This window comes from Hemitrygon akajei, chromosome 16 (assembly GCF_048418815.1).
Source record: "Hemitrygon akajei chromosome 16, sHemAka1.3, whole genome shotgun sequence".
Taxonomy (NCBI): domain Eukaryota; kingdom Metazoa; phylum Chordata; class Chondrichthyes; order Myliobatiformes; family Dasyatidae; genus Hemitrygon; species Hemitrygon akajei.
The window spans coordinates 17,255,224-17,273,097 of NC_133139.1; positions in this window are offsets into that span (position 1 = coordinate 17,255,224).

The following is a 17,874-nucleotide window of genomic DNA, read 5'->3' on the forward strand; positions in this document are numbered from 1 at the left end:
TGTTTGTGATGTATAGGTAATCCTCAGGTTCTGTTGGCTGCGTGAGTCTAAGGAAGACAATCTCCCGCCCCGCCAAATGTGTGAGATTGAGGTGCGAGCCCACCCAAAAAACCCCCGTTTGTGTGGACGCTGCGTGATTTGTTACCCTATTACAAATCAGTACCATGAAATAACAGGCGGTACACCATATACAATTAGCTTCGTAATTCTTAATTTGACTAACCTGTTAGTAAAGAAAAAGAAAAAAGGAAAAGGCCCATTTTAATGAGATAGTCTAAAAGTGCACATTTGCCGATCCTCCATCGATTTCCCTGTGCTTTGTCGACTTCCGGCCCCACTCCAAGTCCACTCCTACAACCTCTCCTCTCCGGCGTCTTCTCTCTGAATCTCCGGTCGAACAAAAGACCCAGATCACCTTGGTCTCAGGCACACAGCACGAAGCCACACTCCCTTCATTGGACAGCCCACATTCCAAAGAACCCGTCATCTCTAACCATAACCTAAACACTGCTTCTACAGAAAGACCACGACGTTAGCAGTGAAACCTTTCCCCAGGGTGTTACATATATAATTGACCTGGATGAAAACGTTGATGGGTGAGTTTGCAGCTGATTGGTGGTGTTGTGGATAGCAAAGAAGACTGGCAAAGTATACAGTGGTTTATAAATCAGTTGCAGATAGGGATGGAAAAATGGCCGATGGAGTTTAACATTGGCACATTGGTAAGTCAAATGTAAAGCGACAGTACACTGTTAAGGCCATGACCCTGAAAGCAGCTACCCAGGTTGATAGGGTTGTTAAGAAGAAATATGGCGTGCTTGCCTTATTAGTTGAGGCACTGAGTTCAAAAGTCAGGAAGGTATCTTGTAGTTTTATAAAACTAAAGGTACACCTGGAGTATTGCATACAGTTCTAGTTGCTTCATTATAGGTAAGATTTGGGGCTTTGGAGAGGGTTTACCAGAATGCTGCCTGGATTAGAGGATATATACTGTAATAAGAGTTAGACAACCGTGGTTTATTTTCTCTGAAATGATGGAGGCAGACGGGAGATCTGATAGAGCTTTATAAATTTATGAGAGGCATAGACAGAGTAGACAGAGCGTATGTTTTACCCAGGATTAAAGTGTCTAATACCAGAGGGCATGCATTTAAGGTGAAGGAGGCAATTCGAAAGGAAATTCGAGAGCAAATGAGTGGTGGGTGCCTGGAATGCCCTGTCTGGGGTGGTGGTAGAGTCAGATACATTAGCAAATTTTAAGAGACATTTAGATAGGGAAATGAAGATGAGGAAAATGTAAGGATATGGACATTGTTCAAACAGAAGAAATTAGATTAGTTGGCCATTGATTTAGCACAACATTGTGGGCCAAAGGGCCTTCTCCTGTTCTATATTTTATGTTCTATGTAATTTAGCTGGACATTAGGAGGCAGAAGATAGTGGTCGAGATCTTCTTTTCTGACTGGAAACCTGAAACAAGTGCTCTTCTAATGGGATCAATGAGGGGACTTCTATTGAAAATGTCATTCCCATTTTTTCTTTTCCATTTACTTCCGGTCATTGACTTCAGGAAGGAGCACGGTGTACATGCTCCTGTCTACATCAATGCTGTTGAGCGTGAGAAGGCTGAGAGCTTCAAGTTTCTGAGAGTGAGCACCAGCGCCACCAATAACCTCTCCTTGTCCAATCACGTAGATGTCACATGCAAAAATCACCAACACTTGTCCTTCTTCAAAAGGCTAAAGAAATTTGGCATGTTCCCATTGACCCTAACCAACTTTTATCAATGCGTCATCGAAAGCAGGCGAGTGGAATGCATCAAAGCTGGGAATGTCAACTGCTCTGAAGGAGACCACAAGAAACTTCAGCGAGTTTTGGACACAGCTAAGAACATCACAAATACAGTTTTCCATCTATTGATATCTTTCACTACTTCAGCATAATCAAAGACCCCAACCACCATGGACATTTATCTCCTCTTCCTCCTTCCATCAGACAGAAGATACAAAAGCCTAACTGCACTTACCATCAGTCTCAAGGGTAGTTTCTATTCTGCTGTTATAGTATAGTAAATTAGTCCCCTCGTATAATAAATTGGCCTCCAAGAGGACCACAAACTTGTTAGAGTTTGGAGGCCTGCATGCCTCAATAACCAGGAGAGCTGTGTTGGCTGGAGTTTGGACTTTATGCTCTGGCTCTTGGTAGGGTCACCCGTGCCAAACAGCTCAAAGGATTGAGGACAGACTAAGCATAGTCCACTGGTCCTCTAGGTCTGGGGATTCAGCTCAGGGCTAACAACCCCAGCCTGTACAACAAGGGTATTATGGAAACAGCAATGAAGAATCCTTCTACTTCTGAGTGCGACGGTATTCCTGAGTCTCCAACCAGTACTTACATGACTGACATGTGACGAGATCTGAAGGATTATTCTAAGTGGACTGTTACTTTAAAGAGAGAGAGAGGGGGCGAATAGCACGTGTGCTATTTCAGCAATGCAGAGAGAGAAAGTCTGTGAGTTGCTTGGAAACAGAAAGGCAGAACTATATGATGGACAGCTCGTGTTCAGCGCTTGTGCAATGTATACAAGGTCAGTTGGCTTTGTAATCAGACACGCCAGACACTAAGGAAGACACTGGATGAGCTCTGTGTGCCCATGACAAAGGTAGGGTTTTTGCTCACAGTGTGGACAAAGGGGTGACCGGTGGAATGCTATCGGTGTGTTTAACCCTTGCCTGGGTTGATAGCGGTACCACGTGAAAACGGCATCCTCTTTTTGTGGTCACAGTCGGTGACTGTAAGTTTCGGGAGCAGGACAACGTGGAAGATCGATGGCATTGGCACTGGGAAGACAAAACAACTCTCTCTCTCTCTCTGCCCAACTCTACTCAAATCAAATTCCAGAACTGAACTGACTACTTACCATACCACCATAAGACTGTATCATCTAATCACCTGAGCTGGGAGAAGCTTGGGAATTTGATTTACTCACTTATATATGCATATACTTTGCTAACCTGTTTCCCTTATCTTGTTTTATATTACTTTATCAAGTAGTTAATAATAAAATAGGGTTTATAATGGGAGACTCAGACTCCAGGTGTGCCTATTTCTGCGTTTTGGGGTACGTAACAGACAGTAGTTAGTGAAAGCCGAGAGGAAGCTACTGACACGATGAAGGAAGCCTTGAACACCACCGGAGATGGAGGACCTCCATTGCTGCTCTAAATGCCAGCAGCATTGTGGACCTATACTCTTCCAGGTTGAAGAAGAGGGCGGGGAACATCATAAAGGACTCCTCCCATCCTGCGCACGGACTGTTTGATCTGCTTCCGTCTGGTAGGCGCTTCAGATCCCTCCAGACTAAGACTAATAGGCATTGAAGAAGTTTTTTCCCTACTGCGGTCACTTTGCTGAACAGTTAACTGCCGGTTAACTGTCAGCTAACTATTACTTGGATTGCACTACCTGTATGTATAATCTATATTTTCATTTATATTTATCATTATTATTGTTATGAGCAGAGAGACAACATCTGCCGGAAGTAAATTCCTTGTATGTGCATAGGTACTTGGCGATTAAAGTTTGATTCTGATTCTGATTCTGATAATGGACAGTAAGTAAGTGTAATGAATTGGACTCTTGGCCTCACAATCTACCTCATTATGATCTAGCACCTTATTGTTTATCGGCACTGCATTTCTCTGTAGCTGTTACACGTTATTCTGCAAAGCTGTGATTTTACCGTCTGCCTCAATGACCCGATCTGTATGAGGAGCATGCAAAACAAGCTTTTCATGTGTCTTATTACATGTGACAATAATAAAACAATTCAAAATCCAATGACCATATTCTCATCAATTCCATCACTGGGGGCCATTTTCAGTGGCTGATTAACCTATCGACCTGAAGGTCTTTGGGATGTGAGAGGAGAAGGGAGCTCCCAGAAGAAATCCATGTTGTCAGTGGGAGAAGGTGAAAACTTCATACAGAGAGTATCTGAGGTCAGGATTGAAGCTGATTGGCCACCGCAAGACTGTGCTGCCCTTGAAGCACAAAATGGTGAAAAGCATGGCATGAGAGACAATTCAATCGCATCTTCGCCTTTTAATCAAAACTAAAAATTTTCCGATTTATTAAGCAGTCCTGGAAATTCTGGTGCAATGGACTACGACTAGAGAAAGAAAATTCATAGATACGTGGATGTTTAGTATTGAAGCACATTTATTGACACAGTTACGCGTGTTCTTTGGTTAGTTCTGAAATGCCTATTTTCTATAGTGTTTCCAGGCTGTACTTGAATTGTCAAAACTGAAGACTGAATAAAAGGATCTGATCTGAAGGTAGTATAAACCATATGAATTATTAAATAATCACACAACTACAAAATAAAGCACGCAGTGTAGAGCAGCACTGAAGGTACGATTCAAGTACTTTCAGGCAGCACACATTCCCTCAATTAAGCTGGTAACCGCTAAACACAAGGGGAGACATGTATTAAGCCACAATTGCATCAGTGATCTCGCTGGTCTGTGGGCTATTCGACAGGAAAATTCCTGCCTCAAGCAAATGTTTAAACACATCAAACTCAGGGTAGCAGTGGTAGAAAACCACACACATTCCCAGCTCCTTACAGAGCCAAGTACAAACTCTACACATAGTTGAATGTATTAATAAGGCTTGAGATGTCTGGCTTGGATCCAGGTTGTACAGCATGGCTACTGTATATAAATGGCTGAGGCAGTGGGGGGGTTGGGGGAAAATCATCTGTTTTCTCACTCCATCAACCCTCGCCCTTTATGAGAATGAAAGCCCTGTGGAAAATGTATAATGCGGCCATAAACAAGCGGCCGCGCTGAGAAAGAAAGCCAACACCATGCCGGAGGACCTGAAAACCCTTTTTCCTGGTCAGGAAAAGTACACAAGAGGCACAGTTTCCCAGTGCGGAATGACTGCCAGACACAAAGGTCCCTGAATCCCCACCGTTCCTGCTCCAGGTCTAAACGGCAGCTTCATCAAAACAGAATTAGTCAGACCTGTGAAGGCACTTGAAGGCTCTCTGCTGGCTACATTTCAGAAGACTGCTCGAGGCAAGCAAACACTTACTGAAGCAAGGTGCATCACAACTAAGTTCTGTCCCAAATGCACTGTTTCTGAAATAGGAGTACGTAAGTGTGCTCTAAAATGCCCATGACCATTTAAGCTATACTATTTATGAGAAATATAAATTTTGAACATGCGATATACAAATACTGGTGATGTAAGTAATCAAATAACAACCAAGCCACCATAAAAAACAGTGCAAAGATTAAAGATTAGCTTTTATTTGTCACACGTACATCAAAACATACAGTGAAATACATCATTTGCGTCAAATCAGTAAGGATTGTACTGGCAGGCCCATAGTTGTTACCATGCTTCTGGACCAGAGATTCACTAGCACTAACCATAAGTCTCTAAGATGTGGGAGGAAGCTGAAGCACCCAAAGGAAACCTACATAGTCAGAGGGAGAATGTGTGAACTCCACACAGTCAGCAATTGTGATTATACTTCTAATCGCAGGTAAATCTTAGTAGCAAGAATTTAACTGGCAAGTTGACACAGCTCCTTCAGTAGGTTAAAAACATATTTTGCACATGTAATGCTATTGTTGATCTTTATCCAAAAGTAAGGACCCATAGTAAATTTAATGCATTTTATTTATTTAGACAGCATGGAGTAGGCCCTTCCAGCCCTTCATGCTACACCACACATCAACCCCCGATTTCACCGTAGCCTAAGCACAAGACGATTTACAATGACCAGTTAACCTACCGACCAGTACGTCTTTGGACGGGGGAGAAAACGGGAGAACCTGAAGGAAACCCATGTGGTCACGGACAGAACATACAAACTCCTTACAGACAGTGATGAGAACTGAACCTGGCTTGGTGGTACTGTAAAACATTGTGCTAACCACAATGCTTAGCTTCTGGTTATCTTCTTTTTCTTGTTTTTTGACGGGCTAGTCATGTTCCCTTAACTTCATCACAAATGACACATTAACCAGAGGTGAAAGCCTAATCTGAATGTAACTGTCCTTTATTGCTTTAGGTCATCTGGTCTCACAGTATCAGAGATATTTCTGTTCTTCCACCCATCCCTCTTCTTTGTTACCTAAATCAACTATTTTCTCTCTTCCCAAGTCCTGATGAAGGATCCCAAATATAAAGTATTCTTTTTTTCTCTCTCTGTCCCTCTCACTCTCCTTCTCCCTCCCTCTCTCCCCTCTCTCTCTCTCCCTCCTTCCCTCTCCCTCTCCCCCCCTTCTCTCTCTCTCTCTCTCTCTCTCTCTCATGTAGACTGAGTATGTCCAGCTTCTTTCTGTTCTTATTTCAGATTTCCATCAGCTCCATCATGGGTACTTACCCCTGTAGTATCCGAGACATCTTCAGGGAGCGGTGGCTCAGAAAAGTGGCTTCCATCATCAAGGACCCCCACCTCCCAGGACCTGCCCTTTTTTCACTGTTACCATCAGGAAGAAGCCTGAAGGCACACAGTCAGTGACTGAGGAAGAGCTTCTTCCCCTCTGCCAAATGATTTCTAAATGGACATTGAACCTATGAACACTACCTCACTACTTATTTTTTAATTTCTGATTTTGCACAACTTATCTTAATTTAACTACTTAATATACAAATACTTGCTGTATTTCAGTTTTTTTCAATATTTATCATGTATTGCATTGTACGGCTGCCACAAAGTTAACAAATTTCACGACATATGCCGGTGATGTTAAACCTAATTCTGGTTCTGAAATGCCAGAACATGGAGCAAATTCTGAAAGTTCAGCTGATCCCAAGTTTGGTCGCTGATCAGATAACTGAGGCGTAGGGTCAACCTTGCGTTTGGGCTGGGCGTTCATTGCCAACAGTGATATCCGCTGGAACATGGCCTCCACAGGTACTGGCGCAAAATCAGCGAGAGCACGATGTTGTGATCCTGTAGACTGCAACTGCTCCTCCCTTCTCCATGCTTTGACAGGTTCAAAGGAACGAAGACTTGACTTGCTTCTTTAACCTGTTTCACTGTTTACTGTGATTATGATTGGCTCGTGTCCCACATTCTGTATATACCCCTTATTCCTTAATACTGCTGGTTAACAAGAATCCATCAAACCCTGATTTATAATTCACTGTTGACACAGTATCAATTGCATCTGCGGAAGTATACATCAGACATGGTGTTATTTGTGTAGTTAGATTACCAAACTATTGTGCAGGTGCCTGGACTAGCACTCTAGCAGTATAAGTTCAAATGTCACCATGGCTGCTGTGGAATTTGAACTCACTTAATGAAATAATCTCAGTATTAATGAACATGAAATTAATGGATTGTTATAGAAATAGAGTCACTGAGCTCTACAACACTGAAACAGGCCTTTCGGCCCATCTAGTCCATGCCAAGCTATTATTCTGCCTCATATCTTCGACCTGCACTGGCACCATAGCCCTCCCATCCATGTACCTCCCAGCCATCTGCTTATCCAAACTTCTCTTAAACATTGAAATTGAACCTGCATTCGCCACTTCCACTGGCAGCTCGTTCCACACTCTCACCACCCTCTGAGTGAAGAATTCCGTCTTCTTTGTTGATGGCTTTTCAAGGGAAAAGAAACCTACCATCTTTATTCAGTTTGATCAATACGTGATCTCATATACACCAATCAAGTAGTCTCTTAAACGGCCCAGCGTTCAGTTGACTCATACCCGAAAAAGTCTCTCTGCATAATTAAAGGTCATTAGGGAGGAGTAATAAAAGTTGACATTGCTAATAACATACATATCCTGAATAACAAATTTAAATAGGAGTTCCAAATTACTACTACCTTCTACATATAGAATTGCTTTCTAATTTCACTCCTGAAAGATTTTCATTAATTTCTAGATACTTGCAATCTTACTTTATATCACACAGAAACAGGCCTGGCCCAACTTGTCCACACTAATCAAGGGGCCTTCCTGAGCTATTTTCATCAGCCTATGACTTGCCCATATTCCTGTAAGCCCGTCCTATCCATGTACCTATTCAAATATCTTTTAAACACTGTAATTCTACCCACCTCTCTCACTTATTCTGGCAATTTGTCCCATGTACTCAAACCCTCTGTGTGAAAGAATTAGAGTTTTTCCCCCTCTAATCTGAAACCAGTGCCTTCTGGTTGTAGATTCAATGAGACCATTACACATAGGAGCAGAATTAGGCCATATGGCCCTTCAAGTCTGCCCTGCCATTCCTTCTAGATTCCCCTAACCTTATTTGCAAAAATATCCAGAAGTGAGATAATTGAGATTTATTTTTCTTGATTAATTTAACATACATATTTTTAATATATTCTATCAATATATTATAATTTCTTAACATAATTGGTATAATCTTATGGGCAGAAGTGAAATAAAATAAATCATTTCTGTGTTCCCTCCCCCTCTCTGACTCCTTCTCTCCTGCTGATCACCCCCTCTGGTGTCCTTTCTCCCATGTTCCACTCTCCTCTCCTTTTAGATTCCTTCTCCTTCAGCCCTTATTTTTCCCCCTATCACCTCCATGCTTCTCACTTCATCTTCCTTCCTCCCACTTTCTCATTCTGACTTCTTTTCTCTTCCTTTCCAGTCCTGATGAAAGACCTCGGCCAAAAATGCCAACTTTTTATTCCTTTCCGTAGTTGCTGCCTGACCTGCAGTTCCTTCAGCCTTTTACATGTTTCTCTGTATTTCCAGCAACTGATGAATCTCTTGCGTTTATTATTTTTGTATGTAGTGAGTTATCTTGTCCTGGAATACAATGCTCAAAAGATGGTTTAAGCAGATGCAGAGGGTGAGAAACATTGTCCAGAATTGCCAGAATTTTCCATAGGCTCCTTTGTTCTACAACAACTTCCAGTGTGTCCAATTTGACTCCTACAACAGAGCCAGCCTTTTTAATCAGTTTATTGAGCCCATTGGCATCACCCATGTTGATGCCATTTGCCCCAGCACACCACCACAGGAGAGGCCTGCATCTCCAAAGGACCTCGGTCTCCTCAGGAAGCAGAGGCAACTCCGGCCTTTCTTGCACACGGCCTCTGTGTTGGTGCTGCACTCAAAGTCTGTCATGCAAGTGCACTCCCAGGTACTCACCACATCCGAGTCCTCACCATCAATAGCAACAGGGAGCAGTGTAGGCTTAGTCTTTAGGTTTTCAGTGAAAGGCTTGAAAGGAAAACATATGTAGGTAAACTGGGAAACAGGATTAATTCGATAGATCATTCAGAGGCAGAGCTGACTGGATCAATAGCATGCCCTTCCATGCTGTGTGATTCTGCTGACTCCTCCATCACGTACCAATGGTTGAAAAACTAGCCCATCATTTCTTTCATGCCAACTGTATACATTTCCCAGTGGAAGTTCCTGAACAGTGAGCAGAGTGGGAGCAATTCTCTAAACTATGAGTACAAAGCTGTTTTGCATCAGCGAACTGCTTTCCTGCTAAGTTCAGCAAATAAACCGAGTGATTCTGGTAATGGTTTGTCCCATCATGGGTGAACCTCCTGAGTCACCAGTTAGAACTACCTTCTTCTTAAACATCGATAATTGTACACGTGTAAGACCCAAGATTCAAGGTTATTTATTGTTATTCATCAGTACACAAAGCCAGCCGGTGGAGTAGTGGCATCTGCAATGGACTTCGAGGCGAGTGGTCGCCGGTTCGAATCTGTCTGGCTCCTTGCCCGCTCTCTATCTGTGCTGGGTTGAGCATTGAGCAAGCAACTCAGCCTCATAAAAAACAGACAAAAATGCTAAGGTTGCCACCCGATGTGTCACAAGGCGTGGAGAGGAACGGTCACTATACAAATAGGAAGGAGGACGTAATATCCAACGCAACATAAAAAACACAATAATTAAAAAGAACACAATAAATAAAACTACATAAGATTAGCTGATATACATAGACTGATTATATGTACATAAAGTGATGTTAGGTACAGGAGTATCTGTACATGCTATGACAGGCTGACAGGATATGATAAAGTAGTGGTAATGACATATATGGTGGGTAGAGGTATGATCTCCCTTATCAAAATTCAAAGTAATTTTTATTATCAAAGTACATATATAATCACCATACACAACACTGAGATTCATTTTCCTGTGGGCATACTCAGCAAATCTATAGAAATGTAACTTTAACAAGGTCAATGAAAGATCGACCAGAGTGCAGAAGACAACAAACTGTGCAAATGCAAATGTAAATAAATAACAATAAATACCAAGAGCATAAGATAGCAAGATGAAGAGTCCTTAAAGTGAGATCATTTGTTGCGGGAACATCTCAATGGATGGGCAAGTGAGTGTAGTTATCCCCTTTGTTCAAGAGCCTGACGGTTGTGGGGTAGTAACTGTTCTTGAACCTGTTTGTGCGAGTCCTGAGGCTCTTACACCTTCTACCTGACGGCAGCAGCCTGAAAAAAACGTATTGCCTGGGTGGTGGGATCTCTGATGACATTTGCTGCTTTTCTATGACAGCATTTCATCTAAATGTGCTCAATGTTTGGAAGGGTTGAATCCACAACCTTTTGTAGGATTTTCTGTTCAGAGGCATTGGTGCTTCCATACCAAGTCATGGTGCAGACAGTCAACACACTCTCCACTACACACTAATGGCTTGGGGAAGTAACTGTTTTTGAGTCTGGTAGTGCTGGTGTGAATGGTGCAGAGCCTTTTCCCTGAACGGAGTTCGACAAATAGTCCATGAGTTGTGTTTGTGGGATCCTTTATGATATTACTAACCTTTTTCTGGCACCTTTCTGAATATATAATTCCTTGATGGCAGGTAGGCTGCTGCTGACGATGCACTGGGCAGATTTAACTACCCATTGTAGAGCCCTCCTGTCTGCCAGTTTATATCTCCTGGTTATAGGGCAGTTTTGATTTATTTCAGACCATTCATTCATGTCTCTTTAAAGACAAACGTTAAAATTTTAAAAAAACATTAAAAACATGTTTCTTTCTGGTGCACAAACCGAAGTTGCAGCTAGATAGCTGACTCACCATTCATAGCTACCTCTGCATCAGGTCATGACAACCTTTCCACAGTCACACACGCATGTCAAACATCCAACATCATTCAGTAGTCAGTATAAATGTAGACTCACATTGTGTGTTGCTGGCTTGCAAAACTTCAATAGTGCTCTTGATTTATAGCTTTTATAATTTCTCACAGATGGGTTGAACCCACACCCCTGAGGCTGAAACTTTATAGACAAACAATAACCCATTGTGGCCCTGATGTGGGGGAAGCTGGAGAGGTGGTGACAATTTTGGCTCCTGCTCCAATTGTTATTGGCTAGAGGATTATTGAACCTCATCTGAATCAGTGGCATGCAACACCAGCAAACAATTTCTTCTTTAGTTCCTGATTAAGCCACCCAGCTATTTAATGGATTGGAATGCTAATTGCTTCATCAACAGTTCAAAAGCCAACATGACAAGGGTGTTTTAATTAACTCAGTGCTCAACTGTTCCAAGTAAGATAGCAAGCCATTGGTCTGTTTTTATAACACCAGTCATTAAGGCAGAACAAGGAGTGCTCCCAAAGTGGCCACTGTGTTATTTTCTCTTCAGCCAAAGAATTAAGATTCTGTTGGCTCAACTGCTTGTTTTAATGCTAAACACAAGAGATTCTGCAGATGCTGGAAATCCAGAGCAACACACAAAAAAAATTGCTGAAGGAACTCAGCAGGTCAGGCAGCATCTAAGGAAGGGACTCGATGTTTCAGGATGAAATCCTTCATCAGGTTTTAAAGTTATGGATCTTGATCCAGAGTTAGAATCAGGTTTATTATCAGTACAGTGCAATGTATAAAATACAGTTTAAATCACAATAAGAAATACATAAATATATAAAATAAATTTCATGCAAATAGCGAGTAAAAAATAGTGAGGTAGTGTTCATGGAATCTGATAGTGAAGGCAAAGAAGCAGTTTCTATAACATTGACTGATGTCTTCAAGCTCCTGTACCTCCTCTTTGATGGTAGTAATAAGAAGAGAGCATGTTACGGTGATGGGGATCCTTAACGATAGATGCTGCCTTTTGAGACATCACCTTTTGAAGATGTCCTTGATGGTGGGCTGGCTAGGGCCCATGAAGGAGCTGGCAACCCTTTGTGACTTTTCCGATCCCGTGCAGTGGCCCCTCCGTACCAAATGGTGATGTAACCAGTTAGAAAGTTATCAATTCATAACTTTTATGTTTTTGACATTTTTCACCTTTTACCTGAGTCTGTGTCACTGCATCTAATCACAGGTCTACAAAGCAAAAAGTTCCCTTAGCTTGACGCTCCTCCGTATTTTTAGCATTTCTGCTCTATTTAATTTTAGACGAGTCTGGAATGGGATGAATCCATCCAAAACTCTTGATGTCTCCCAGAAGTACCAGAAAAAAATAATGATGCATGCCTTTGCTATTGTTTGTAGAAAAATGGACACATTCACTGTAGGCTAACCCCACAAGACTTCCCATAAAAGTACTGTAAAAAAAAAATCTCCTACTGAGGAAGTAATTATACTTCAGTAGTTGCTAGGTTTTGTACATAGAATTTTTGTTCACCTGAAGTGTTGCAAAACCAATAGGGAATGGGTAGATGCTCCACTATCAGAATTAGGAATTCCACTTTAACTAAATACAAGATCATCGGTGATTGATGAACATAAACCAATGTCACCAGATACTTCTAGTGAGATCTCATACGCAGTAGAAGGAAAAACAGATGTATCATTCCATGTCATGAGTTATTGACCTGAAACATCGGCTGGGTTTCTTTCTCTACAGACGCTGCTCAACCTGTTGGGAATAAGTACTTTTAAAAAAAATATAAATATGATTACGTTATAAGGATTGGCTTCTACCAGGTTTGCAGCTAAATGTTAAACAATTCAAAATTATACATCATTAGACTTTAGAGTTTTATTTGATGAAGGGTTTATACTTGCCATTATATTGTAATTACTTGCCCACGCTCTAATTTCCACAACTATAAAACAGAAGTGTCAGCTGTTAGAGATCATTCTGGGTTAAGAAATTATGGATAGCATAATTATGGATTAAATAAAATGAGAACCAGTCTTCAGGAAATGAAACTTGTACACGATTAAAATTCCAACTGATGCTAGTGAAACCAATCATTCTGATTCTGTCCCAGTGAAACTACAGAAGGAAAGACAATAAATAATTGTTCCTGCTAATAGCACATTGTTAAAGGACAGATCAGTTTTGTCATTTAACCTTCTTGTTAGTTGTATATTCATGGAGCCATCCTTCAGTGTTCAAAGTATTTTTTATCTCAAAGTACATATATGTCACCATATAAAACCCAGTTCATTCCCTTGCAAACATATTCAGTAAATCCAATAACCAGAATGGAATCAATGAAAGATGGCGCCAGCAGAGCAGACAGCCCGTGTGCAAAAGACAACTGCAAATACATTAAGAAAGAAAATAATAACAAAAATAATAAAAACATTTCAAAAACATACAGAAATCAAGAAGTGAGGAACACCAGAGATATGAGGGATGATTGATAAATTCGTGGCCTAAGGCAGAAGGAGTCAATTTTAGGAAACCTAGCACATTTATTTTTCAACATAGTCCCCTCCTACATTTACACACTTAGTCCAGCGGTCGTGGAGCATACGGATCCCTTCTTTGTAGAAGTTGGCACCTTTGACCTCCAGAAAGTGGTGCACAGCAGGGGTGATTGATAACTTTGTGGCCTAAGGTAGAAGGAGATGAGTTATACAGCTCTCGTTACACGCATGTGCAGTTCAGCTCTTTCAGTGATTATGCAGAGAGTTTGAAGTTAATAACTTCTGTGGTATTTCTGTTTCAGATAATTGAAAATTGCAAGTAAGCACTGGCTGAGAAAATGGACAACATCGGCCTTCGTGCAGTTGTCCACTACCTCGGTCTCAAGGGCTTATCACCCAAGGAGGACCACAAGGACATGGTGGCAACACTAGGGGAGGGTGAAAAATAAATGTGCTAGGTTTTCTAAAATTGACTCCTTCTATCTTAGGCCACAAGCTTAACAATCACCCATTATATATTAAATTAAAAGAGCAAATTTAAAGACTATGGAACATGAATATTTTCCCAATAGTAATATCCATAACTGGTATCATCCTAAAGCCACTACACAATAGTATTTAACAATTAGGTCTACACAGCAATATTTATGTAAATCTATAGAATACTAGGCACAACACCAGAATAGTTCCTAGCAATTGAGAAATGAGTACATCATTTCTGTACCTGTACATCAGACTATACCAGTCTGAGGTGAGAAAAAAATACAAATAAATATATACGGAGAGCATGAGGTGAAGAGTCCTCGAAAGGAAGTCAATAGGTCATAGTTCCCTTGGATCAATCTCTCTTCTTTTTGGCTGTCCATCAATTTCGATGTTGACTGAGGCCTGGGCAAGGTTGTATGGAAGACCGGCAGTTGCCCATGCTGCAAGTCTCCCCTCTCCACGCCACTGATGTTGTCCATGGGAAGGGCACTAGGCCCATACATCTTGGCACCGGTGTCGTGGCAGAGCAATGTGTGGTTAAGTGTCTTGCTCAAGGACACAACACGCTGCCTCAGCTGAGGCTCAAACTAGCTACCTTCAGATCACTAGGCCAACACCTTAGGCACTTGGCCATGCATCATTGGATCAAACACTGTAACTAAAGGGGTATATTTGGTTCTTTGGGTTTTAGAAAAGACACCATTATTAATATTCAAAGGGTATCTACTAGTTGCTATGTGCTAGTATTATAAATCTGTAATTCAGTACATTTACCTGACTATATTTCAAATATTAAAGTCAAGGTGATTAATGCAACTGAAATGACAGTTAATCATGAATGAATGAAATTTTATTTATTTTGGTCAGTACAAACATAACAAAAAGCATAATTTTCAATGATGATTTCATAACAATGATCTCATAAGACAGAATTAAATAATAAAAATCTTTAAAACACACCAAAAGGGAGTAGGCTGAAGCTACAGCTTATTACACCTACCCCTCTTACTTATACAAAAACACATTTGGCATCAATCATCACATCAAAGCAAAAAATTTCATAATCTTTTAACACAAAATCCAATTCCAAGTATCAGTTATTTACATTACTCCCATTCATATTAAATCATGTATTTTATATTTGTTCATTAAATTATTTTTTTTTAAAATTTTTGAACTTGTTAAGTGTGGTGCATGTTTTTAAATTCTCACTACAACTGTTCCATAGATTCACCCCTCTGACTGAAATACAATGATTTTTTACATTTGTTCTTATCCTTTGTTTTTGAAATATACACGTTCCTCTCAAATCATGTTGACTTTCTCTCATTTTAAACAATCTTTGGATACTTTGTGGTAACCGTCCATTTTTTACTTTATAAATAATTTGTATTATGAATTATTATATTTGTGTTGAAGGATAATTAAACATTGTGTCAGGGGAGTGAGATTCTCTTGGATCATTCTGGACTCTCTCTTTCCGGGAGGTTCTCTGCGTAAATGAAGAAAGCTAACTGCAGCAGTCACAACGTCAGTCATGTTTCGGCTGGTACTCATTTCCCAGTCAGATGTTTATAGATGCATGTCCATCTCAACATCTTGAGCACAAAACCAAGACTGGCAATTCAACACTGCACTTTCAGAAATATTAGAACAAGGCTACATGCATTCTTTCAGGTAAATACAAATATCCTACCAGCATAATTTCAAAAAAACCAGGAGTTGTCCTGGTAGTAACACTCGAGATGCTGGAGGAACTCAGCAGGTCAAACAGCAATCTATGGAAAGGAATAAGTAGTCATTTTGGGCCGAGACCCTTCATCAGGCCTGGAAAGGAAGGGAGAAGACACCAGAATAATAAGGTGGGGGAGAGGAAGGTGTAACAAGCTGGCAGATGATAGGTGAGGAAGAACGCTGGTGTGTGAGGGAAGGGAGAATGAAGTGATTTGTGGAAAAGGTAAAGAACTGAAGAAGGAGTCTGATTTAAGGAGAGTAGACCATGGGAGAAAGGGAAGGAGGAAGGGCACAGATGGGAGGTGATAGGCAGGTGAGGAGAAGAGAGGAGATAAGAGGAGCCAGAGTGGGGAATGGAAGAAGAGTGAAGTGGGAGGGGGAATCCTTTAGTATCCTGTCAAAATTTGTTTCCCCATAATCAATACTATTAGTAAAAAATTATCATTACCACCATTTCTGTATTTGGAAACTAAACTGACACAAAATAGTTACCATGAATTACCATAATAAAACATTAGTCAATCATGTGGCAGCAACTCATTATATAAAAGCATGCAAACATGGTCAAGAGATTCAGTTGTTCAGAGCAAACATCAGAATGGGGAAGAAATGTGAATTAAATGACTTTGACCATGGAATGATAGTTGGTGCTAGTTGAGATGATTTGAGCATCTCAGACACTATTAATCTCCTGGGATTTTTATGCATAACAGTCTCTCACAGAGATTGGTGTGAAAAGAAACGAGAAAGTCCAGTGAGCGGTAGTTCTGTAGGTGAAAACACCTTGTCAGTGAGAGAGGTTGGGGGAGGATGGCCAGGCTATTACAATCTGACAGGAAGGAGACAGTAACTCAAATAACTATGCATTGCAAGTCTGAGATTCTTGAGGGCATAATTAATAAATCCATAATGGAATAATAACCATAGTAGAATCAATGTAAGACATGCAAGTCCTCATGAAGACCTGACGAAGGGTCTCTGAGTGAAACCTTGACTGCTTACTCCACTCCGTAGATGCTGCCTGACCTGATGAGTTCCTCCTGCATTTTGTCTGTGTTGCACCATGTATAAGTACCCAGGTGGAACAAAGAAACTCATCCAATGTATCTGCTGCAAAACAAAAAGTGTTATCTTTACAAATTCTTTAAGAAACAAAGTGACCAAGGCTGGGCCATGATATAAGTCATACATCTTTGGAAAGGTCACATCTGGCCAACTTAATCAAGCTTTTGGACATCTACTGTGTTTAATTTCTGCATACATACTGAGGCAGTGGCCTGCTCCAGCTGCAATGATGCATGTCTTTGTGTCTTTTCATAACACTTCAGTTCTGAAGCTATTTGCTTACTTTTATTGTTTGCACGATTTGGTTTTTTTTCTCTTTCTCTCTGTGCATTGGGTATTCGACGATCTTCTTTATTTTAATAGGTTATTTTGAGTTTTTTTTTGTCTTGTGGCTGCCTGTAAGGAGATAAATCTCAAGGTTGTATAATATATATGTGACCCCCCCGGTTACCTTGGCTGCATAAGTCTAGCGAAGACATCCTCCGGCCCTGCCGAACTTGTGAGACTGAGGCGCTCTCTCACCCCAAACCCCTGTTTGTGTGGATGCTGTGTAATTTGCTACCCTGTTACAAATTAGTGCCACAAAATAACAGACAGTACGTCGCATATGATTAAAAGATTATATTTATGAATCTTAATTTGATTAACAGGTTAGTAAAGTAAAGAACAAAAAAAGAAAAGGGCCCATTTTAATGAAACAGTCAAATGTGCCCAAGCTGGAGTTCAAAGTTTCTCCATAGTCGCCGATCTTCAATTGATCTCACCCCAGGCTTCATCGAATCACGGTCTTGCTCTGGGTTGAATCCTATGACCTCTTCTCTCCTGCATCTTCCCTCTTCATCTTCTTTCAAGCAAAAGCCCCAAGCCCAGCCTTAGTGTCCCTCACCAGAGAAACCTCCCCTTAATTTGACCATCCTAACTGGATGACACACGTCTCCTCGTCCCTCATCTTCAACAATAACCCAAACAAGCTGAAAACAGAACAGAC